The sequence below is a fragment of the Nelumbo nucifera genome, chromosome 1 (genome assembly GCF_055504915.1).
Source record: "Nelumbo nucifera cultivar China Antique chromosome 1, China Antique-T2T, whole genome shotgun sequence".
NCBI lineage: Eukaryota > Viridiplantae > Streptophyta > Magnoliopsida > Proteales > Nelumbonaceae > Nelumbo > Nelumbo nucifera.
The window spans coordinates 196,846,277-196,871,116 of NC_142649.1; the positions used below are offsets into that span (position 1 = coordinate 196,846,277).

Below are 24,840 nucleotides of genomic sequence, written 5' to 3' on the forward strand. Positions count from 1 at the left end.
ACACCATCCCCCATTTTAATTTCACTTCTAAAATAAGGATCATGATCATCAAACTTCTCAAAGGCTTTTTCAAACTTTTAAGCCACCTCCAACATTAAATAGGTTGAGTTCCACCTAGTACTCACATCTAAACACAACAAACTCGTACTCTGGATTTTTTCAATTTCAACAAACTCCTTAAACTTTTGCAACCTTGCTGGAGACTATCTTACAAACTTCACTTCTCCCTGAACATGATTAATAGATTCACTCATCTCTTTCAAACCATCATTCAGAACCAAATTTATAATGTGTGCAATACATCTCATATGAAGTAATTTCCCATCTAAACTACTAGTTCCCCAATTAGCAATTCTCTTCCTTAAAAATGTAACCGCAACATCATTTGAACTAGCATTACCAACTGTGATGGAAAAAACTTTATCAACTCCTCATTCAAGTAAACATTTTTCTATTTCCTTACCAATAACCTCCCCTTTGTGACTAGAAATTAGACAAAAATTAAGAATTTTTTTATTCAATTTCTAGTCATTATCAATAAAGTGGGCTATTAAACACGTGTAATTAATTCTTTGCAATGAATACCATGTGTAAGTTGTAAGACAAACCCTTTGACACGAATTGTTTAACAAATTCTTCAACTTCAACTTTTCATCAAAGTACAGTTGATAACAATCCTGAGCAACAATCCATCTAGATGGAATACGAAACATTGAACAAGAAAGTGTCATAAATTTCTTAAAGCCCTCACCATCCACAAATTTGAATGGGAGCTCATCAATAATGACCATATGGGTTAACCCCTTCATAATAGCCTCTTGGTCAAATTTCCAACAACTAAGGCCAAGGGGATTTATATTCTCACCATCTCCCTCCTTTGAGTTCAAGTGTAAATTCAATTCTGCTTGTTTCGTGTCTAGGTTATAAGGGTTCTTCTTGAATATATTCATGTGATTTCTTAGTGATCCAGTCCCATTTTTTTTAGGGTCACAACAAAATTTTCTATCATAGTAGTTACATTTAGCCTTTGATTCACCATTGTCTAAAACAAACTTAGAAAAGTGTTCCCATACTTCTTACCTTGGTTGTATGGCGTTCCTCTTTCCTTTAACGATTGTACTTGTAGCATTTGTCGAATCAGTTTGACTTGAGGGTTTGGGATGTGAGCTTGCATCCTCTATACTAGTCGATGTATCTCCTATTTGATGTGACATTTACAAAGACAATATAAATTAGAATTAAAAAAAAAACAAATGAAACTAATCACATAATATTACACTTAAAAGTCAAAAAAGGGAATGAGTTAGCTTACATTGCAGGATGAAACTATTGAAGCCGTGGTTAAAAGTAAAAACAACCCAAGACCAAGTAAGTTAAGTCCAACTCCAAACCCCCTATTAAAATAAAAAATAATAATGTATAAGAGGCACGATGTTTATTAGCATGATAAGTTGAATGTTTAATGAAGAGAGAAGCTTATAAGTGGAGGTGAAAAAAATTCAATCCAAAACCTGAACTGAAAAGAATACCAATCAAGCAACCATATACACATATTCTCCAAAACATACATTTAAATTTGATGAATGTCATTATGGAAGACATAATTAATATATACTCAAATATGATTTATCTACTTATTCAGATATCCAATTCTAATCCAATATTCCAATTTGAGTAACATGTCATAAAAATTATAAAAATAGCATAAATTTATAAAATTAGATATAAAACAAAAAATGCCATATTAGAATTAAAATATTTGAATCAGATCAAGAAATATTAGAATTGTTCGGTACAAGTAGAAACCTATCACCAACGGATCAGAAATATAAAATAAAAAATAAAAAAGCCATGCTTAATTGCTTACATAAAAAATTAGACTGTCACTAGTCTACTGTCTATTATGGAATTGGGGTTTAGTAATTATTCCCTTGCTTTTTAAATATTTACTTGAGATAGATTGATTATTGATTTGTAATCTTCAGAAAATATCAACAAGTGATATTCTCTAGGTTCCCGGATTTGTTCATTCTTTTCTAATATCATTTATTATCTATCCTTTATTTGTGAATTAGATGCAAAGAAAGTTGTACTTCCAATTTCCAATAAGTTGAGGATCACCCCCCCCCCCCCAAAAAAAAAAAGAAAAACAAGTTTCAATAGGTTGAGAATGTAATGATCATAATGTATCAGACGATGCAATTTAACTCAATAAGAGAGAAAGATTTCTATCTTAATATCTTATGCTATGACTTAAATATAAAGGTGGATTTTGAATATTTGTGATTTTGCAATTAAGTCGATACATCTAGGGCTCCCCTGGAAAATTATAGTTTCTTCCATATGATTTTTCTAGGCAAAGCTAGATGTTAAGAGTTAGAAGTTTTGTAGAGAAGTTCTGGAATTGCCATGCAAGAGATTGATTATATAAGGATTGGAGATTGGATAGAAACAATTTATATAATTTATTTGAGACCCTTTTATGTGGTTGCTAATATTTTAGCAAGACACATCAATGACAAAAAACACATGTTTGATTTACTCCCCACCTTCTGATCTCTTTTTTCCTTGTGGGCCTGTGGAAACATGTTTTACAGGGATTGGATAGGTCTATGGAAATTCTTCTTTCTTATAAAAGCAGGAAGGAAGAAGATGAAGAGGTAGGTTTCAGCCTTCATGCAGTTTTTCTATAGGGTTTGAAGCTTGTCACAAAACTACAGAAGTGACATCCACTTTATATAGTATGAGAGGATAGATGGATAGGTGGCTCCAGACATGGGAAAAAGAATCAAGGGGGACTGGACTGGTTGATGACGAATAAAAGGGGAAAACCTGAAAAAGAACAAAAAACAAATATTATACCTAAGTTGCAAGTCGCCGTCATTAGGGTATCACTTGTCGGCGTTGTCGCTGTTGTTGGTGAGTGGTGCGGTGGCGCCAATTTGCTAGACCGAAGAGAAGATGAAGAGTAACTGAGTACTTGGGTAGGACGAAGAGAAGACCGATCTTAATAGTACACCCGAAACCCCTAATAATTCGGTTAATCGGACCTCTAAATAGTACACCCGAAACCGAAAACCGATCTTAATAAAACCGTACTAAAAAACCGAACCAAACTGTATACTCAAACTAACCAAACCGACCAAACTGAAACCAAAATGTCGGTTTGGTTATTCAGTTTCAACCGAACTATGCTCACCCCTAATGTTCTTGGCATAAGCTATTTACCACACATGGAGAGTTATTCCTTGACAAGAAGTGTTTCAAAAACTTGTAGGGAAATGTTATACCTCTACAAGACTCGACTTGATATTTCTTATACAATAAGTGTGAGTAGTCAGTTTATGCATACTCCCCGTAGAAACTGATTTAGAAGCTATTGAGAGAGTTTTATCCTACTTAAAGAAAACTCTAGGGAAGAGAATTCTTTTTGCTAATTATTAGAGTCAATAATCCAAGGGTACTTGAGTCATTTTATAGTGTTTTACTTAAATATGTTTTGTCTATTATGTTCAAAGTTAAGTAGTGTCCCATACATAAAGAGGGGCACAAAGGTCTTTGTACTCAACATTACAAACCCATATATAGATAATTCTGATCCGCTGAGAGAGTGTTATTTTCCTCTCTCAAAGACCATTCAAACCATCCCTTCTTCTTCTCCTTTCTCTCTTCTTCTTCGTCCCTTCTTATTCTCCTCTTTTTTCCTTTTTTTCCAAGACAAATCAGATTTGATCAAACTAATAACATGGTATCAGAGCCTTGATTTCTTGCCCAATTTTTTTCAGCACCTTCCAACATACCTATTTTGAAGTTTCTTGGTGATTGCATAGAGGATTGAAGAGAGGATAAAAAGGAGTTATTGCTTTCTCTCTAGGGAGGTATTCATGACACCATTTGCTACAGTAAGTGTTGTTTTAGTGGACTTTTAGAGAAACCCTCTAATTGATGTATCAAAGAGGAACTATTAGTGATCAGTTTATCTGCAACAATTTGTGTGGTGTTTCAGTAGTCTAAAAGGGCACATTTATGGATCTTTGGACCTATTGTGGACTGCCTATTAGCGAGTATGCATAAGAAGTGAATTTCTATGTGTTTCTTGTTGATGGAAGTGGGTGATAGGTGTGAGAACAGTGCTGGAATCTGTTACAACACATGTTTCTGGGTTTTAGTGTGTTTCTTGGTGGTAGAAGTGGGTGATAGGTGTGAGAACAGTGCTAAAATCTGTTACAACACATGTTTCTGAGTTTCAGTGTGTTTCTTGTTGTTAAAAGTGGGTGATAGGTGTGAGAAAAGTGCTGAAATCTATTACAACACATGTTCCTAAGGCTCCGTTTGTTTGCGATACAAACTCAAAATTGGGGTATTTATGTACCCCGGTTCATGTTTGCGAGTGTTTGTTTCATATGTAAAAAATTAATGATTATCAGATCAAAAATGTATTTTCTAACACTTTTGTACTTTGAGAAGAGAGCATTATTGTACCTATTTTTTTGTTACAATTTTGTGTTCTTTTGATAATTAACTTTTTGACCAAAGTTAAGGCATTGGAGTTTAAGATAGTTGGATCATTTAATGATGGGCCCACACTTTGCACCGATTTCAAACAAACAAGATGAATGCAAAAATGGTTCAAAATGTGAACCGTATTTGCATTCATTAACCAAAAATGGGTAAATATGTAGTGTACATATTTGCGTTTGCATTGCAACCAAACACAGTCTAAACATTTTTGGAGTGATGTTATTCTTATAATTTGTTACCTTATTAACTGGATGCCAATATCTATCCTTGAAGGCCAATCTCCCTTCTTAGCTTCGTTTCCTATGTTGTCTCATTTTCCTCTTATTCCTAGGGTTTTTGTATGCATATGCTTTGTTCATAATTTGCAGCCTAGGATAGACAAGTTAGATGCACTCTACAAAGTGTATCTTTCTTGACTACTCTCGGACACAAAAGGGCTACAAGTGTATTAATCTTTCTCAACATTTTGTTCCTCACAAGTAATAATGTTTCTTCTTCATCTGCTATGCTCCCACTTCCAGTTCCCAAGCCTTTATATCCTCCACTGTAGGTTTCTAATGAGCGACCACCAATCAAGCAAGTGTATATACATCAACAAATACCAGCTCCTCCAATTTCTTCTCCGTCAATAGATTTGGCAATTGTTACTAACCTTGTAGTGCCTTCTCAATCTAACATTGATCTTCCCATTGCTTTGCATAAAGATAAACATAATTGTATTTTTCATCATATTTCTAACTATGTTTTTGTTTCTCATATTTTTGCTTCCCATTGTTAGTTTGTTTCCCTTTTGTCTACTATTTCTATCACTAAGAATGTCCAAGAAGTTATTACCTCCCTAGAGTGGCACCACACAATGGAAGAACTCTTTGCACCTTCTCATAATCATGTTGTAAGCATGTTGTATACCATCAAATACTTACTAGATGAAAAAACAGAGTGCCTAAAGGCTAGGTTGGTTGCAAAGGGGTACTCATAGTTGTATGGAGTGGATTATACAGAGACATTATCTCTTGTTGCCAAGATTGGCTTAATTCATTAGTTGCAATGTCTTCAAAATCATGCAATTCACGATTTGAATTGTACAATTCAAATCGAATCGGGGCTAAAACGATACAAATCGTATATATAAGTCATTTTTTGTATACATCGTACGATTTGTAAGCAAATCGCTAGTATGAATTGTAAATCACGATTCCTGGATGATTCATATGGTTAGAGTTTGAAAGATTAACTTAAGATTAGACGACCATTTAGCCCTCTTTCTTTTTAAAGTTTTTCTTTTACAGAGAGGGGCATAATCATCATTTTAGTTATAAAACATAGAATATACACTTTGGTCGATCAAACATGACTTACCATTGAAGGAAAAGACTTGGCGGGAGACTAGAAGAGAAGAAACCCTCCATTGTTTCTACTATTTTTATATTATTTGTACATGGTTTGTATTGTTTTCTTCTTTCTTTCTTTCTTCTTCCTTCTCCTCTTCCTCCTTTCATCTTGTCTTCTTTCTTCTCCTTTATTTCAATCGATTTTTTTGGCTGAAAACAGGGGCTCCGCCTTATTTATTTTAGTCGATGTTTTGGCATAAAAATAGGGGCTCCGCCCTATTTGTTTCAATCGCTTTTTGGCATGAAAATAGAGGCTTTGTCCCATGTTTTTCATTCATTTTTGCATGAAAGCTAGGGGTACCTAGTTTCGTAATATTTCCCCCTTGCTTCATAATATTTTATCTTGATTTTTTTTTGCATAAAAACATGGGCTCCGCCCTTTTACTTTTCACCCTTTTTCCATGCATAAACATGGTCTTTTCCCCAATATTTTTACTTGTTTTCTTGCATGAAAATAGGGCTTTAGCCCTAATATATTCCCCTCACCCTTTTTCTAATCACAAAACAGGGGTTCATCCCCATTTTTCATTCTTTTTTACACATAAAATAAACTGTATTATGCAAAAACAAAGATATATTTGTACTTTGTAGGTTAAAATAGGTTGCTTTCTATTGTGCAAAAATAGCTTCCTTTTTTTTTTCTTTTTGCTAATGTTAAAACATGTTCCATTCTATTATTTTCACTCTCCTTTTTTTTTGTGAAAAAACAAGGATATATTCTATTTTTTCACTCTTTTCTAACATGAAAACATGGTTCATTTGTTTTCTTTCTTTCATTATTCATATTAAAACAGTGACTTTGCCCCATTCTTTCTTCTCTTCATTTTTCCCTTGATTATATATTCCTTCCTCCTTGAAATTAGATTATGATTTATGAAGCACTTATACTTAGACTTTAAAATTTGATTTTTTTTAGAATGAAATTAAAATTCACCCATAGTTCTATACACATGATATCTCTTTATATTCATTAATTTTGGAGAAATTAATTTCTTTAGTTGTATAACTTTCATTTGTAGTGTTTGTCTCACTATTGTATAAATTGTGTGGATAATTATTAATTGATGACTTAATGTGCATAGTTTGTTACTTTGTTTAACACTTGAAGTTGAAAGTAAAAATTTAAAACAATAGAAACAATACTCTACTTCTAGACTCTAGAAAGCATTATGGTTCCTTTTAAAAAATTATGGTTCATTAATATTTCATATCAAGATAATTAAAGATATTGTTTTTTATTGACACTAGTGTAAGTGTGTAACTATAAGTCTATCATTACTATATAGTTATAAGATGTTTATGGGTTAGAAAGCTTGTGCAAAGTCATTTTTTCTATTTTTTGAGAGATTTAGGTATATTTTAGAGTTTTTAACAACTTTTGAAAAAAGTTGATTGGCCCTTGTTTAGGTATACAATTTGATTCAAACCCCTTTACGATTTACGATACGATTATGATTTTTAGAACATTGATTAGTTGACATCAATAGCGGCTATATATGATTGGCCCTTGTTTCAACTCGACATTGCCTTCCTATACGGTGATCTAGTGAAGAAGTGTGCATAGAATAACCACCAAGGGTTGGTGCTTAGGGGAAGGATGGTAAGATTTTGTATGAAGTAGCTAAAGATTTTGGTATGAAGCAATGACAGGTTCAATGTTATTTGACATGTTCGAAGCTAAATATCTGCTCATGAAGATTTTCAATAGGGTAAATGGATGTGAAGAGTCAAGCAAACTAAAGATCTTGCTTATTCATCAAAGAAATTTGACAATTTTCATTGGATACTATGATCAAGTCCCTTAATCATGGTTTCACATCTCCATATCATGAAATGGACAGAGACCACTACTCTGACACAAACCACATTCTCACACTTGTGAGTTTATGATTTTTCCATTAGACCAAGCAATGGCCCCTATGAATGCAATTCGTTAAGAGTTTTAAAATTTGGAAACTTGACTAAAACATCCTCATATTAATACAGCAGCTATTAAGGTCAACCCGATAAAATTTCCTCTCTCCCATCAATATTAACTGATTCAAGAATCACAAAAATACAAACTATTATTAACATTCCATTATAGTAAATGGAAACCTAACACCATGTAACTAGTTGAATATCAATAATTTTTGAACTATTAGTCTATCACATTGGAGTCTAGGAAACACCCTCTCTGTATGTTTAGAGGTAAGGCAGCATACATCTGTCCCTCCCCAAACCCTACATTGGCGGGAGCCTTGTGCACTGGGCTGCCTTATTCTATCATATTAGAGCCAACATTATATGTTAAAAATAATGAAGAAATTAGGTTTATTAATAGTAAAAAGTGTATCATTATTATCACAAATCCCTTGATGAATTTCAATGAGGAGATAGTTCAAATGATTATCACATGCCATGAGTTTCAAGGATAGCTTGTCAAAAGAAGAATTTTGTAGTCAATTTGTCATAATTCTAGGATTGTATAGTAGATGTATAATGAAAAAATCAGCAAATCATGACTAGGGTTGACAATCTTGACCCCAACCCATTTGACCCATCCACCTTGGAACACACCCAATCTATTGATGGGTCAATATGGGTCAAGCAACCCATTAGGGTAAGTGGAAAAGGATTATGGTGAGTTGGGTCGAGGGTACTCATTAGGGTCAGGATGGGTTGGGTCATGGGTACCTATTAGGGTCAGGATGGGTTGGGTTGCGGGTCAAAATGGGTTCGAACTCAAACCTCCTAATGTGTTAGCATCTCATTACACTTCCAAACCACTATACTAGATTTCATTTTGAGAATAAAAGTGAAATAAAATAGATTGTATTAACTTTCGTGTTCACATACAATTTTATACAAAAACAATTTTATAAAGTAATTTTATGAAAAGAACTTTTATGAAAGCACTTTTACATAAGTACTTTTACGAAAGCACTTTTATGAAAGCATAAAAGCACTTTTACAAAAGTTCTTTTACACAAAAGCACTTTTGTTAGTCCTTTTACAAAAACACTTTTATGAAAGCTTTGTAAAAGTACTTTTACACAAAAGCACTTTTATAAAAGTACTTTTTATGAAAACACTTTTATGGACGCATAAAAGCACTTTTATAAAAGTTATGCATTTTTTGCAATTTTTTGGTATTTTTCTACATTTTCTAAATTTCTTTTGGTATTTTTCTGCATTTTCAACAATTTTTTAGTATTTTTTTGCACAATTTTTGGTGTTTTTCATGTATTTTCTACAATTTTCTGTTTTTTTTTTGCATATTTTCTGATTTTTTCTGCAAAAGTTCTAAATTTTTTAGTATTTTTCTACAATTTTTTGCATTTTCTACAAATTTTCTTCAACTTTTTTTGCATTTTCAAGTATACGGGTTGACCTGACTCATTTTTGTCATATGATAGTCTTGAGAAAGATTATTCTATCAAAATTTATTATTTTGCATGTACGGGCCGTCCCGACCCATTTTTGTATTTATAAACGAAGGTATGTGAGTTAGTATGGATGAGGGTGGTTAAAGATCAATATGGGTCGATCAGGGTGGATTAGGCTTGAGGTGGGTTATGACCCTCTCACTATGATTGGTAATGGGTTAGTGGGTCAATATGGGTGGATTGAGTTGATATTCAACCTTACTTAACCCAACCAATCCAACCGACCCATTTACCACCCCTAATCATGACGTCTAGATCAACTAATAGATGAGGTAAACTTATATTCAGATTCCTTTGTCTAAAGATATGCAGTAAACTTATATTAACCAACCTAGTAGCTTGGATAGGAGAAAATTAATATGCTCATGGAAATATAGAATGCCACATGAAATGCCCTACATACAAATGGAAGAACCAAAATCAAGTTCCAAGTGATAGGAATCCTACATTGCTCGAATTCACAGAACAATTCGGTGTCTCATGACCCAACAAAAAATTGGGCAAGCTTCTGGAGATAGAGAGCCGCATGATATAAATATCTGTAGAACATAATCTCCGTCAGAAAGATGCTCACGAGCTCCAATATATCCAAGCCATATACTGGTCGTCGAGGAAGGACCTGAGAAGGTTGGTTAATAATTTTGGGTGAAAACCGGAAAGCCAGAAAAAGGTATTCTCGCGCGATGGATAGAGAGCAGCAAGACATCATCAGAGAGGCGGCGACATAAAGGGCTTTATAGTAGGACTGGAAACGGTGGTGAAGCATCTGGGCGTTGGTGTCGAGAGGATAATAGCGAGAGGCTGAAATAGAGGGAGGAAGCAAGGGTTAGAGAGTATTCGTTAATATGTCAATCATTCCATTCACCGTTGTAATTAATCCCTGAAAGGGGGGGATAGCTTTTGTTGCGGCATCCAATTGAAGAAGTTATTCAGTTTTGCTGCAATGGGAGAAAGGATCAGGTGGAATTAGGATTAGGGCTTCAAGAAGAAAGAAGAGAAAAACGATTGAACATGTTGGCCACACGCTTTCATCAACCTGAAAGGATCTTCTGGCTGAGTTTCTGTAGCAGTTTCTCTGGTGTGCGGTGGGGTTTCTTTCTTTCTTGAAAGACTAAAAATGGAGGGAAGACAAGGATTCAATTTCGAACGACCATTGTCCGTTGGCACGTTGCATACTTGCATTCATTCCTTTTGTCCTTAGAAATTAGTTTAGAATCCACTCCGAGTCCGAGCCCAAGATCTGGAAATGGAAGGCCCAACATGGCAATGGGTTGGGTGGGATATTATAACTTGAAATTGGGCTTGGGCCGAAAATCTCAGTATAAAATAATATAACATTTTAGCTGTATGTACTTCACATTCACATATTCCACCCGTGCGGAGATGGAGATCTATTCATCTATATCACATCTGCTGCTGCTGCGACCAGCCGAGATTTGACATTTTCTTTTCCAGTTGTCAAACAAATACATTACCATTTGTGATGTTTTCTTCAGATGTTGGTAGTTGGTAATGGTAGGAAGCAACAAATTAATAAAGATTTTTCTGCTCTGAGTAGAACATATAAAACACTAGAAACGTTGCCAAAGCCAAATGCCGCTACAAATCTGGCCTCCAACGCTCATTGGGCCACCTAAGCCCGTTTGTAAAGAAGGAACCCCGTCACTCGTCAGCAGTGTTGATAGTAATAAATTAATAATAACGCATGAGATGAGACCCATGAGTACCGGTTGCTGAATTGGGATCTCTTGACACCCTACCAACATGATAGAAGGAATTAAAATCAACATATAAATTTTTATTTTTATTTTTGTACCAATCAAGGCAGGGTGACCACGATGTTCTGAACACCGACATAATTTGATGAATCTAATGATGTTATTTGTTTACTCCAATGTTCTGAAAATAAGCATAATGACCATTTGGCAGCTCTGAAAAGGAGTCTGCAATTCCTCTCTCACCATTGCAAGAATTTCAGCCTAAAAAGCATTAAACTTAGCGCAATGGATTGGCACGACCCCAGTTCACTTTTCAGTTTTCACCCCTACTTCAATTGGTCCCACCTCCTGCCCTGCCTCTTTAAAAACATCATCTCTAGAGTTCTGAACTTCTGATTTTCCTCTTCACACAAGTTTGGTCCTTTCACCCACCCAACATCTAGGTACTTGTATGATTTTATTTATAGGGAGACACTACCAATGCATGGCTGTAAGGGTTGTGAGAGGTTGGGAGGTTATGAGTTGGGGGATGAGTTAACCCCATTGTGTAAGCCCTTCAAAAAGATATAAAAAAAAAGAAAAAAAAAATCACCACCATCCTACTGAAACTGAAGGTTTATAAAGCTTTTTACGTGTGGGATCACACTACATATTAAAATATTTTGGATTAATTACAAATACCCCCTCTACTATAAGGTTAGTGACAAATACCCCTTATACTTTTTATTTGCAATAAAGACCCCCTAAATTTTTTATGTTGCGACAAATACTCCCCTTCGTTAGGATTTTGTCAATTAACTTTTGAAAATGTTCTCAGTTGGCTGTTTAAAGCTTTTTAAATCCCAAAACTTCCCTCTTGTTATTTGTTTATTGGACAATTTTACTCTTTCACTTTACACTTTGATAACCCAAGAATTATTGAACATATTGGTTCTCATATGGTTAAAATAGCTAGCATGGCAAACATATACATAGGTTCTTATTCTTTGATAATGCCAATAAACTAGGATAACATAAAAGATGCAAATGACATCAGTAGAGATTCTTCTATATTCACTGACTAGACCTATTTATCAACAGAAAATGTATAGGCCTGAGCCCAAAACTGGCCCTTATATAAAGCCCGAAGAGTGAAGCCTGATTTATACATAAAGTGTCTTATTTTCAGTGTATTTTTATAAATTAATATTACATTAATTTAGTAATAACTTAATAAATTAATAAACTAATTTGGATTTCCTAATAGTAAATTAATATTTATTAATAATTTAATAAACAAATATAGATTATATATAATTTATTATATATAACATAAGTACTTTTTTATTATATGCAATAGTGTCGGGCCAAGCTTGGGCCCAAGTCAGGCTTTTTTGAGAAAGCTTGACTCCGAACCTGCAGGCCTAAAATTTTGTCCAAGCCTCGTCAACAGGTCTACCAATGACGACACATTGGACAACTCTTTACCAGTGAGATAATGGAATCAACTTTTGGGTGAAGAATGATATAGGGTTCTCGTCAAATGGTTCTCCGATGGTATGTTTATGTAGGCTAGGACTTAGGCGAAAATCATAAAATGGGTAAGGAATAGACAAAAGGGGGAAGACTTTGCCCGTTTGTGTCATTTCGAAAATTTCATTTCTTAGCATCTTTTGTAAGCTAACTTAATGGTTAAGGATCTTAATTGCAATGTAAAAGTTTAGGGGACTCTGTCACAAAAGAAAGTACAAGGGCTATTTTTCATAACCCTATAAATAAGGAGGGGTCTTTGTAATTTACCCAAACATTTTTGTATGACTAGAAGCGTACATAAAATTATTCATACAAGATCTTGCCACTGAGAGCTGAGACCATAGATCATAGAAGGTTTTGGGAACCAATCAAGGGCTGATTCGTTGGTGTATTAATTGATTTGTTCCAGTATTAATGCAGAGTTAAATCCCCCAATCAACACTTTGGGGATAAAAGGGTAAAGGGAGAAATTATTAATGGTGCATGGCACTAAATACCAAAAAAAAAAAAAGATTTTGAAATAATAAAAAGAGTCTTGATCGACCTTTTATTCGGGTAGTCACCCTTGCTCGACTTGCTTGCAATGTAGCAGCAAAAAATAGAATAGTTTCATATGTGATTTATGAAGTTGCTAAATGATGCAATCATTATTGATCGAGGAAATGGAAGTAGTGACCATATGGATTTTGGATGGTCTAATCATTCCATTTTAACTAATTAAACTGATTTATTGAACCATTCAAGCTCAACCTACCACCACCTGGATTTTACTTTTTACAACATTGAACTCGACAAGTTCTAGTGGATTATCTAATCTAACATTTTAACTTTTGAAGGTAGGTGAGTAAAGGCTCATATCCAAAATTACTAAGCCAAAGCAATTAGTTTAGGCACTATGTAGTCATGGGTAGTAGCGGATCTAAGACCTTTAATCAAGGGGGATACGCATTATCATATGGGGTGGATTTAGGGTGGGGACTGATGATGCGCAATTCGGCCACTTTTAGCTGGAAGTGACTATGCTTCTAACTAGCGACGGGCAAGAGATACCTGCATGAAAAGAGATGAAGGAACCCGGGGTTGTTTATCCGGCGGGAATACACCGATGCTTAAGTTAGTACTCGGTTGCAAGCTGGAAGAGAATGAGTTTGCAAGAAGATGAGAAAGCTAGAGAGTGGTGAATATGCGATACCTTGGCCCCTGGGGGGTTGAAGTCTTTCTATATTGGCATCTTGACAGGTTTGGTGGGATTGATCCCGAATCTCTGCTGCAGCGATCTGTTGTCAGGTAACGCCTCGGAGTGATTGGATGTTGTCGTCAGGACTGGGGAGCAGGTGGGCTAATGCGACCGTTGTAGGGTACAGTCCCGCCAGGTAGGAGACAACCTCCGGGGTTGGCAGGCACGATGCCGCTAGACCAGGGACAATGAGTGCAGTCCTCAGAGTTGTCAGATACTGCGCCGTCAGACAAGGGACGTGGGTGTAGTATTCAGGGTTGGAAGGTACAGTCATGTCAGGTAGGAAGCTTTCCGCGAGAGGCCGGGCCACCTGATAATGAGCTGCCCCGTAGCGAGTTACCTGGTGGTGAGCTGCCTGTGGCGAGCTTGAGCTGTCTAGTTGTCAAGAGGCTGCACTTAGTTGGCATGAGGTGCTAGGTGTCATAATATCATTGGAGGGCCAAATATGCCCTCATCATTTGCCCCCCACTCCCAAGCTGAAAGTAATTCGGCAAAGGGAGTAGATTTCTCCTTTTTGCCCGTAATTCTACGAGCTTGTAAGCGCTGATTCAGTTTCTTAGGCTCTGGAGCTGCTTGGAAGCGAGCTGCCCGTAAGGTGCCGAGGTCTCTGCCAGTTCGGTATTGTAGCTCTTAGGATCTGGGGGCAACTTATAGTCCACTTTTATTGATTTTGTCCATGCTGAAGAGGCGATTGTGTCTTAAGTGCCCATGCCAAGGAGGCAACTGGGACTTGCTTGCCCATGCCGAAGAGGCGACTGGGTCTTAAGTGTCCATGCCAAGGAGGCGACTGGGACTTGCTCGCCCATGCCGAAGAGGCGACTAGGTCTTAAGTGTCCATGCCAAGGAGGCGACTGGGACTAGCTTGCCCATGCTGAAGAGGCGGCTGGGTCTTAGGTGTCCATGCCAAGGAGAAGACTGGGACTAGCTTGCCCATGCCGAAGAGGTGGCTGGGTCTTAAGTGTCCATGCTAAGAAGGCGATTGGGACTTGCTCGCCCATGCAGAAGAGGCGATTGGGACTAGCTTGCCCATGCCGAAGAGGCGACTGGGTCTTAAGTGTCCATGCCAAGGAGGCGACTAGGTCTTAAGTGTCCATGCCAAGGAGGCGACTGGGACTTGCTCGCCCATGCCAAAGAGGTGACTGGGTCTTAAGTGCCCATGCCAAGGAGGCGACTGGGAATAACTCATCCATGCCGAAGAGGCGACTAGGTCTTATGCGGTGTCGAGGTCTTTGTCAGTTCGGCACTTTAGCCCTTAGGCTCTGGGAGCGACTCAAGGTTCACTCCTAAGCTTTGCCCATGCCGAAGAGGCGACTAGAGCTTATGCGGTGCCGAGGTCTTTGTCGTCGTCTCTCCTCCTCTTCTCTACTAGAGCTCCGTCTTTTTGATTCATTTCCTCTTCAGTCTCAATGAATTGGTCAGCGAGTTTGAGGAATGCGGTGATGTCCTTGGGCTTGATCACCACTACGTGCCACTTGAACTCCCGGTGAGTGACTCCTCTCTTTGCTGCGATGAGTCTCACAGCGGGGTCTAGGTTCGGGATAAAGAGGCAGGTGTTGTTGAAGCGCTTGATGTAGCTCCGGATGGACTCTCCCTCTTTCTGGACTATGCAAAGAAGGCTTTCCTACGACCTCAGACACTTCTTGCTAGTAACGAAGTGCGAGGTGAATGCTTGTACGAACTGTGCCCAGCTCTGGATTTCTCCGGATGGGAGGTTTCTATACCACGTGCGTGCTACTCCTCTGAAGGTCATGGAGAAGGCGACGCACATGCAGGCTTCACTGGCCCCGACGAGGTGCATCTGGGACTGGAAGGAGTCCACATGGTCACTTGGGTCAAACAACCCATCGTACTTGTCTAGGGGGGGACCTTGAAGACCTTTGGCATGGGAGCTGCTAGGAGATCGGGGGAGAGGGGAGATGGCACCGATAGGAGAGGGGCGGTCTTCATGACTCCAGAGCTCACTCCCGTCTTACCTTTGGGTTGTTCGGGTCGGCTGGGCTCTGCGAGCTGTTCAGGGATTATTGCACGGTGCACCTTGGGACGCCGCCTTGGCTACTTCTTGGCGGGATCCGTGTTGGTGCTGCTTGCTTCGGTACTGTCAAGCTGAGTCTTGGCCTGGTGAGAATCAGGCTAATACTGGCTTCTGCAAACCGAAGGGTATCGTTCAGAGTTCGCGGCCAGGACTTTGAACCGGTTGCCCGTCAGTGAGGTTTCCGGTTGAGCGCGCTGGGATGGACCGGCCTTGGTGGGGTGAGCGCTTTCTGATCCGCCTTGTAACCGCGAGGTGGTGGGAGCTACTGGCTCTCTCCTACTACAGGATGAGGCTTTGGAGGTTTCCCCTCTGCGAGGAGGGCGACTACTTCGGCAGCGGTTGAGCGGCTGCTAGTTCTGCGGCGTTATCGGGCACCGCAACTGAGCTGGTTGTCGGCTTTGCTGCAGCGTTGGGAACTACTACTGATAGAAATGACACAGGACTTGCTGTTGGTAGTGCTAAAGCTACTTGACTTGCTGCATCTGGGTCTGAATAGCCCACACGCACTGCACTAGGTCACCCAGCTAGTTTTGCCCCACGGCGGGAAGAACCATGGAGGGTTCAGTGAAGGTGGTGTTTACCACAAGAGGGAATGGGGTGTTCACCGCCTCGGTGACCTGGGGTAGGTCCAGCGTGGGGACCCCGAAGGTGCTGAGAGGTACAGTAAACTGACCGATACGCACGGTTGGAGCCTGAAGTTGCCCCTCAGAAGTGTTCATTTCGTTATTCTACCCGGCGTTGCTAGAAGACGCCATTAATGCTGGCGAAAGTTCTGTAGAGAAAGCTTTTTAAAATGTTTCCCACAGACGGCGCCAATTGATGATGCGCAATCCAGCCACTCCTAGCTGGAAGTGACTATGCTTCTAGCTGGCGACGGGCAAGAGATACCTGCGTGAAAAGAGACGAAGGAAACTGGGGTTGCTTATCCGGCAAGAACACTCCGATGCTTAAGTTAGTACTCGGTTGCAAGCTGGAAGAGAACAATTTAAAGGGAACACTCCGATGCTTAAGTCAATATCTTTGTGGGTCAATTGTTCGTGACAGCCTTTGACCAATGTGTTGGCATGTTTTAACCTAAAGGGAATAAACGAAACAAAATTTAATAATTGCAGCTATCTCAATTATTTCTATTTTGGTTTAACTATTTTCATAGAATTTATTGCTATCATTAATTGATATGGAATGCTATCGTAACCAGTTGGTTAATGATAAGTGTTGATTTAATGCTGGGTTTTGTCAACTAAATTAGGAAGGTATAAGGTTTATTTTGGCTATCCTAATAAATCTAAAAGTTAAATGCTTGAATTGCAAGATTGCTATTTTTAGCCTATGATCGGTGATCAATTGACTCAAATTGAACCCTTGGATCAGAGTTTGGTAAGACTGAAATTTTCCTTGTTAATTGTTATTTGCTATTTTGTGTTAATTGTTATTTTAATTTAGAAATTTAATTATTTGAAATTCTCACTCTTTAAATTGTGCATTTGGCTGAGAAATTAATTACTGGCTCCCTATGGGATTCGACCTGGTACCACTGTTACTACAATTTTATTCGTAGAGTGGGACTAGAATTAAATTTGAGGGCTTCGACAACCCGTCAGAATTTTGGCACCGTTGCCGGGGAGCTATTTTAATTTCTTAGCTTTGTGCCTTCCGTTTGTGCTAACCTCTTTTGTTTTATGACTCGTTCTTCTCAAAAAGGTGAACTAGAATATATTCCTAAAATTGAGAAGACAAACCGTCGTTTGAGAATGGAGGCTAAGCAAAGGAAGGGTCGTTCACCTCCAAGGGTGAATTTCGATATTGACTTGACGACTTGTGATAGATCTATTTTTGAAGAAGAAGAAAAGATGGCTGAGAGAGAAACAACACTAAGGGAGTTAGCTACACCAATCGTGAATCAACAACCTTTGTGCATAGTATATCCCACTCTTGAGGTAGCTTTTGAACTTAAATTAGGTTTAATTCAATTGCTTCTTGTTTCTCATGGATTTCCAGACGAGGACCCTCACAAGCATCTTAAAGAGTTCCATGTTGTATGTTCAAGCATGAAACCACAGGGTATGACTGAGGAACAGGTAAAACTGATAGCTTTTCCTTTTACTTTATGAGATAAGGCAAATGATTGGTTATATATTCTTCCTCCTGGTTCAATACGTACATGGAATGAGATGAATAGGGTGTTTTTAGATAAGTATTTCCCTGAATCATGAGCTGCAAATATTAAAAAGAGATTTGTGGGGTAAGGCGGTCTAGTGGTGAGACACTATATGAGTATTGGAAAAGGTCCAAACAACTCTGTGCTAGCTGTCCACACCACCAAATACCTGAGCAGCTCTTAATCCAATACTTCTACAAATGACTCCAACCTATGGATATGAGTATGGTAGATGCAGCTAGTGGAGGAGCCTTAGTCAACAAAACACCTGAGGCGGCTTAGCAATTGATTTCCGACATGGCTGAGAACTCTCAACAATTTGGAGCAAGAATAGATGGAGCTATTAGACGTGTTAATGAGGTAAGTCATTCTAATCCGAAAAGTCAAATTTCTGATCTAACTGCTTTGGTTCGTCAATTGGCTGCAGGGCAATTAAAAACGACTAAGGTTTGTGGCATATGCTCAATTCCTGGGCATCCTACGGACATGTGCCCATCATTGCAAGATGATTCAATGCAACAAGTCAATGCCGTAGGAGGATTTCCTGGCCAACCTCAATGCAAATATGATCCCTATTCTAACTATTACAATCCTGGGTGGAGGCATCATCCCAATCTGAGCTATGGAAATCAAGGAGGGCCATAGAAATTCCAGCCTCATGCTTTCAACAAACAACCTCCAATTCCAGCACTTACCCAAGCCCAAAATCAACCCTCAAGTTCAGGTATGTCTTTAGATGAGATAGCTAAGGCTCTAGCGACTAACACTCAACAATTCTAACAGGAAACAAGGGCCAGCATCTAGAACTTAGGGAATCAAATCAGTCAACTTGCTACTTCTATTAGCAAGTTGGAGGCGCAAAACTCTGGAAAACTACCATTACAGACGGTGGTCAATCCCAAGGAGAGTGTTAGTGCAATGGTGCTAAGAAGTGGGAAGGAATTGCAGTTACAGCCTACTTCACCAAAGAAAGTGGATGAAGAGCAGAAAGAAGAGGAAGAACAAAATCCACTTGAGAGTTCCAATAAGGTAAAGCCTGATTCCCCTTTACCTAAGATTTCTAATGCCATTGTGCCACCTTTTCCCAGTAATTGGAAAAATCTAAGAAAGAAGAGTACGAGCAAGAGGTTTTGGAGACCTTTAGGAAGGTGGAGATAAATATTCCTTTGTTAAATGCCATCAAGCAAATCTCGAAATATGCAAAATTTCTGAAGGAGTTGTGCACTAACAAAAGGAAGTTGAGAGGTGATGAGAAGGTAAGGGTTGGGGAGAATGTGTCAGCTGTCATCAAGAGAACCTTGCCAGAAAAGCGTGCTGATCCAGGTATGTTTACTTTACCTTGCGTGATTGGCAAGAAAAGAATTGAGCATACCATGCTAGACTTAGGTGCATCTATCAATGTCATGCCATACTCAATCTATTATGCTTTGAATTTGGGTCCATTGAAGGAGACTGGGGTAGTCATTCAATTAGCTGACCGTTCTAACGCTTACCCTGAGGGGATTGTTGAAGATGTTTTGGTGTAGGTTAATTACCTAATATTTCCAACTGATTTTTACATCTTGAAGATGGAGGAAGACACTATCACAAATTCAGCTCCACTTCTATTAGGCAGGCCATTTATGAAAATGACCAAAACCAAAATAGATGTGGATGAGGGTACTCTCTCCGTCGAGTTTGATGGAGATTGTTAAATTTAACATTTTTGAAGCAATGAAGTACCCTAATGAATGTCATTTAATTTGTTCAGTTGATATTGTTGATTCAATTGTGTAGGAAATTTTTGAAGAAGAAGATATGAATGAAGAGCTCGAATTGAGTGCACAATTGGATATGAAGGAAGAGTTAGATTCATCCTATGAAGCTTTGGAGCCAATATTAGAGTCAAGGTTAACAAATTCTAATATTCCATCATCGTTTTCTCATAGAAATTGTTACCTTCTACTTTGCAGGCTCCTAAGTTAGAGTTGAAGACCTTGCCAGATCACCTTAAGTATGCCTATTTGGGTGATGAAGAAACATTGCCAGTGATCATTGCAAAATGGTTGACTGATGATCAAGAGGCACAGCTCATCAAGGTTTTGAAGGAGCATAAAGCAGCAATTGGTTGGACTTTAGTTGATATAAAAGGAGTTAGTCCATCAATTTGCATGCACAGAATTCTTTTGGAAGATGGTGCCAAGCCAGTCAGAGAATCGCAAAGGAAGCTCAACCCGGCAATGAAGGAAGTGGTAATGAAAGAAATCCTTAAGTTGTTAGATGAAGGGATAATCTATCATATTTCGGATAGTAAGTGAGTAAGTCCAATACATGTTGTACCCAATAAAATTGGGATCACTGTGGTAAGAAATCAAAATAATGAACTGGTCCCAATGAGGTTACAAAGTGGGTGGCGCATGGTGATTGATTTTCGGAAACTTAATTTAGCCACTAGAAAATACCATTTCCCCTTACCCTTCATAGATCAAATGTTAGAATGGTTAGCTGGTAAGGCATTCTTTTGTTTTCTTGATGGTTTTTCAAGTTACTATCAATTAGTGATTGCTCAAGAGGACTAAGAGAAGACGACTTTTACTTGCCCGTTTGGCACTTTCGCCTATAGACAGATGCCTTTTGGTCTGTGCAACGCTCTAGGAACTTTTCAAAGGTGCATGTTAAGTATATTTTCGGAATTTATTGAGAAGTGCATTGAAGTGTTCATGGATGACTTAACTGTCTATGGTGATTCATTTGATGATTGTTTAGATAATTTGAGTAAGATTTCGGATAGGTGTGTTGAAACTAATTTAGTTTTGAATTATGAAAAATGTCACTTTATGGTGAAAGAAGGCATTGTGTTGGGGCATGTTATTTCTGCTAGAGGAATAGAGGTCGATAAGGCAAATGTCAATTTGATTGTGAGCTTACCTTACCCTACAAATGTTAGGGAAGTGCGCGCTTTTCTTGGACATGCAGGTTTTTATCGTAGGTTTATCAAGGACTTTTCAAAAATTGCCCTGCCATTGTCCAAACTGCTTCAAAAAGATGTGCCTTTTGACTTGGGGATGAATGCAAGGAAGCACTTGATAAGCTTAAGAATTTGCTGACAATTGTACCCAATATTCAACCACCTGACTGGAACTTGCCCTTTGAAATCATGTGTGATGCGAGCAATTATGCTGTAGGAGCTGTTCTAGGTCAGTGGGTTGATGGGAAGAGTCATGTCATTTACTATGCTTCAAGGACGTTGAATGCTGCACAATGCAACTACACAACCACCGAAAATGAACTATTAGCAATTGTTTTTGCTTTAGATAAGTTTTGCTCATATTTGCTTGGCTCTAAAGTAATTGTGTTTTCTGATCATGCAGCCTTGAAATACTTATTGGCGAAAAAGGAGTCAAAGCCGAGGTTGATAAGGTGGATACTTTTGCTCCAAGAGTTCGATTTAGAGATCAAGGATCGAAAGGGAGCTGAAAGTTTGGTGGCAGACCATCTAAGTAGGTTGGTAAAAGATGATGACTCTTTACCTATCTCTGAGTTTTTTCCTGATAAGCAACTGTTCCAAATAAAAGGTATGGTCCCTTGGTATGTTGATATTGTGAATTACTTGGTTACTGGTATTTTTCCTGGTTATCTTAGCAAGTCGATGAAGAATAAAATTAGGAATGAGGCAAAATATTATGTTTGGGACGAGCCTTATTTGTGGAAATACTTATTGGCGAAAAAGGAGTCAAAGCCGAGGCTGATAAGGTGGATACTTTTGCTCCAAGAGTTCGATTTAGAGATCAAGGAACGAAAGGGAGCTGAAAGTTTGGTGGCAGACCATCTAAGTAGGTTGGTAAAAGATGAAGACTCTTTACCTATCTCTGAGTTTTTTCCTGATGAGCAATTGTTCCAAATAAAAGGTATGGTCCCTTGGTATGCTGATATTGTGAATTATTTGGTTACTGATATTTTGCCTAGTTATCTTAGCAAGTTGATGAAGGATAAAATTAGGAATGCGGCAAAATATTATATTTGGGACGAGCTTTATTTGTGGAAATTTTGCTCTGATCAAGTAATTAGGAGATGTGTCCCTAAAAGTGAACATAAGTCTATTTTGATTTTTTGTCATAATTATGCTTGTGGTGGCCATTTTGGGCCAAAAAAAACTGCTAGGAAGGTCTTAGATAGTGGGTTGTATTGGGAAACTTTATTTAAAGATGCATACTTATTTTGTAAAAATTGTGAAAGATGCCAACAAACAGGTGCATTGTCTCGTAGAAATGAGATGACCCAAACTCTCATTCTTATTTGCGAAATTTTTGATGTTTGGGGTATTGATTTTATGAGACCCTTTTCTTCCTCTTGTGGTTTTGCTTACATACTTTTGGCAGTTGATTATGTCTCAAAATGGGTAGAAGCAAAAGCCACCAAAACTGATGATTCTAAGTGTATTGTAGGTTTTATCAAATCTAACATTTTTAGTAGGTTTGGTATTCCTCGAGCCATCATAAGTAATCAAAGGACCCACTTCTGCAATAAAGCCGTTGAAGCCTTGCTGAAAAAGTATGGGGTGCATCACCGAGTCGCCCCTGCCTATCACCCCCAGATAAATGGACAAGCAGAGGTTTCCAATTGAGAGGTCAAGTCTATTTTAGAGAAAACGATGAATCCAGGTAGAAAAGATTGGAGCCTACGTCTAGATGACGCACTTTGGGCATATACCGAACCGCATACAAAACACCAATAGGAATGTCTCCTTATAGATTAGTTTTTGGCAAATCTTGTCTTGGATTGTTTGGCCCGTATGGGTGTCTTGTTTTGTGAGAAGGGGATATTTAAATTTTTTGAGCCTTGTCGTATTTGGCCATGTGATTTGCGTCCGTACACTGGTGCTTCTTCCTCTACTAACCCATCTTCTCCATGTACGGGTTCAGATTCCTCTTCCTCGGATGAGCACTTTCCCCCGACTCCCCTTTCCCTCCGTGAGCAGCTCCACCAAATGGATCGCAGGTTGGACACCATCGAGGAGAGTATGAGCAGTATGGCCAAAGACTTAGCTGACGTTAAGAAGGCCTTTCAAGCTCTCTTTGCGCATGTTGGTCTTACATATCCCCCCATTGAGTCTATTTAGGGAAGTCCTTTTTCCTCCCCTTCTATTTTCGTGTTACTTGTTTGTTCTTGTGTGTTTTCGTGTTGGTCCATTCTGTTCTGTTTTTTTTTTGTTTTTGTTGTTTTGTGTTGTCATACATTGGGGTCAATGTATGATTTAGGTGTGGGGGAGGGATTAGTGTTAGTTTTAGTTGCTATGTTGAATGTTATTTTAGTTATTTTGGTTATTAAGCCATGTGAACTTTTATCGGGGTTTTGTGTTAGGTTTAGGATTGTGTTAAGAGTTGTGTTATGTGAAAAAGGGAAAAATTTTCAAAAAAAAAAAAAAATGATTGCCCATGTGTTATGGTATTGAGTTGGGAAAGCATTAAAGATGATTGCCCATTTCTTTAATAGTTAATATGGATGATAAATGTGCAAGATTTGACACAAGCCTACTATAAAGTGAGGCTTTGAGCCTTTAATGAGCAATTCATTCCTTGCGCTCAATCTTTGTTTCTTTGTTGAGTGAAAATCGCACATGGCTCATTCTGGAACTTGCTTTGTTATAAGACCACATTTTGAATTCTATGCATTTAAGTGATAAAGGCACTTAGGTTTATTAGCCCCTTGTACCTTGACCTTTTTCTTTGAATGAAATCACATCATTATAGCACTAACCTTTATTTTTGGCTTGCGTTTCGTCCTTTTATCAAGGGAATATATGATTAATTGCATAATTGTGGTTATTTGCCTGAAGACGGATGTGATGTTTTGGAAGTATTGCTCTAAATCGGATGAGTATGTTGTGTGATTGGAATTTGTGGAAAATTGTTGTTTATATGGCCTAAGTATGGCTAAGTTGTTATGCAAGCTGTTGTTCCACCAGAACTTATTGAAGAAAAGCATGGCAGCTTTAGTAGAGAAGAAAAAAAAAAAAGCAAAAAAAGAAAAAAAAAGAGCTGTGGAAGGTTTGGAGCTGTACAGTGATGCTTTCTTTTGGGCAAATTTGCCTTGTGTTGAAATTGAATTGAGTTGTTAGTCATATATTTCCTTGATAAGTTTAACCTCAAAAATATCCTTTTTTATCCTACCCTTGTCCCTAGCCACGTTACAACCTATAAAAGACCTTTTGATGAGTGTATGGAATTCATATCTCTAAGTGGTGGTGATGTGATATATTTGCAAGCCTGTGGTAATGCAGTCCATGTTGTCGATTTTGAGTGCTTCATGTCCCATAAACACTTTTGAGTGCAATGAGTGAACCCATTGTGAGGGTTGTTGAATATTGTGCATTTTGAATTCGGAAAGATTATTGGGAAGTGTGATGGTTGTTTTAATGTCAAATGCTATGACATATTGGTTGTCTAAGTGTGGTTAGGTGGAATGCTCGAGGGCAAGCATTATATAGGTGTGGGGGAGTTTGATAGATTGACAAATTGCATGTGATTTTGCTTGTTTTCATTAGGTTTTTGGTTAATAATTGTGTAATCTGAGGTAGTTTTGATGATAATTGTGTTAATGTTGTTTATTTGAAGGCTTGAATCAAATTGGAGCGAAAAAGGGAAGATTTGAAGCATAATTTGGAGTTTAATGTGATGGAAAGAATGAAGGACAAAAAGGGCTGCGTAGTTGCTGAAAAGAGTCTCACAATAGTTACAACGCGGGCACGTCATAAAGAAGCTACAAGTCTGAATTCCTGCGAGAGAAGAAACAATATGTTGATGATTTCTGAATCTTTTATTATCTTTTTGGATTAGGAAATAACTATTAAGTGTCATAATCTTG

The 24,840-nt window shown here is 38.1% G+C and overlaps 1 long non-coding RNA gene across 1 annotated transcript; it reads right to left on the reverse strand.

Annotated features, from left to right (window-relative positions):
• Window positions 1–1,060: 1,060 nt before the first annotated feature.
• On the reverse strand, window positions 1,061–10,847 carry LOC148804328 (uncharacterized). Its single transcript, XR_016070911.1, has 3 exons — window positions 9,788–10,847; window positions 1,313–1,394; window positions 1,061–1,198 (listed from the first exon to the last, which is right to left on the reverse strand). It is a non-coding gene; the product is annotated as an uncharacterized LOC148804328 (long non-coding RNA).
• Between the last annotated feature and the right edge of the window lie 13,993 nt (window positions 10,848–24,840).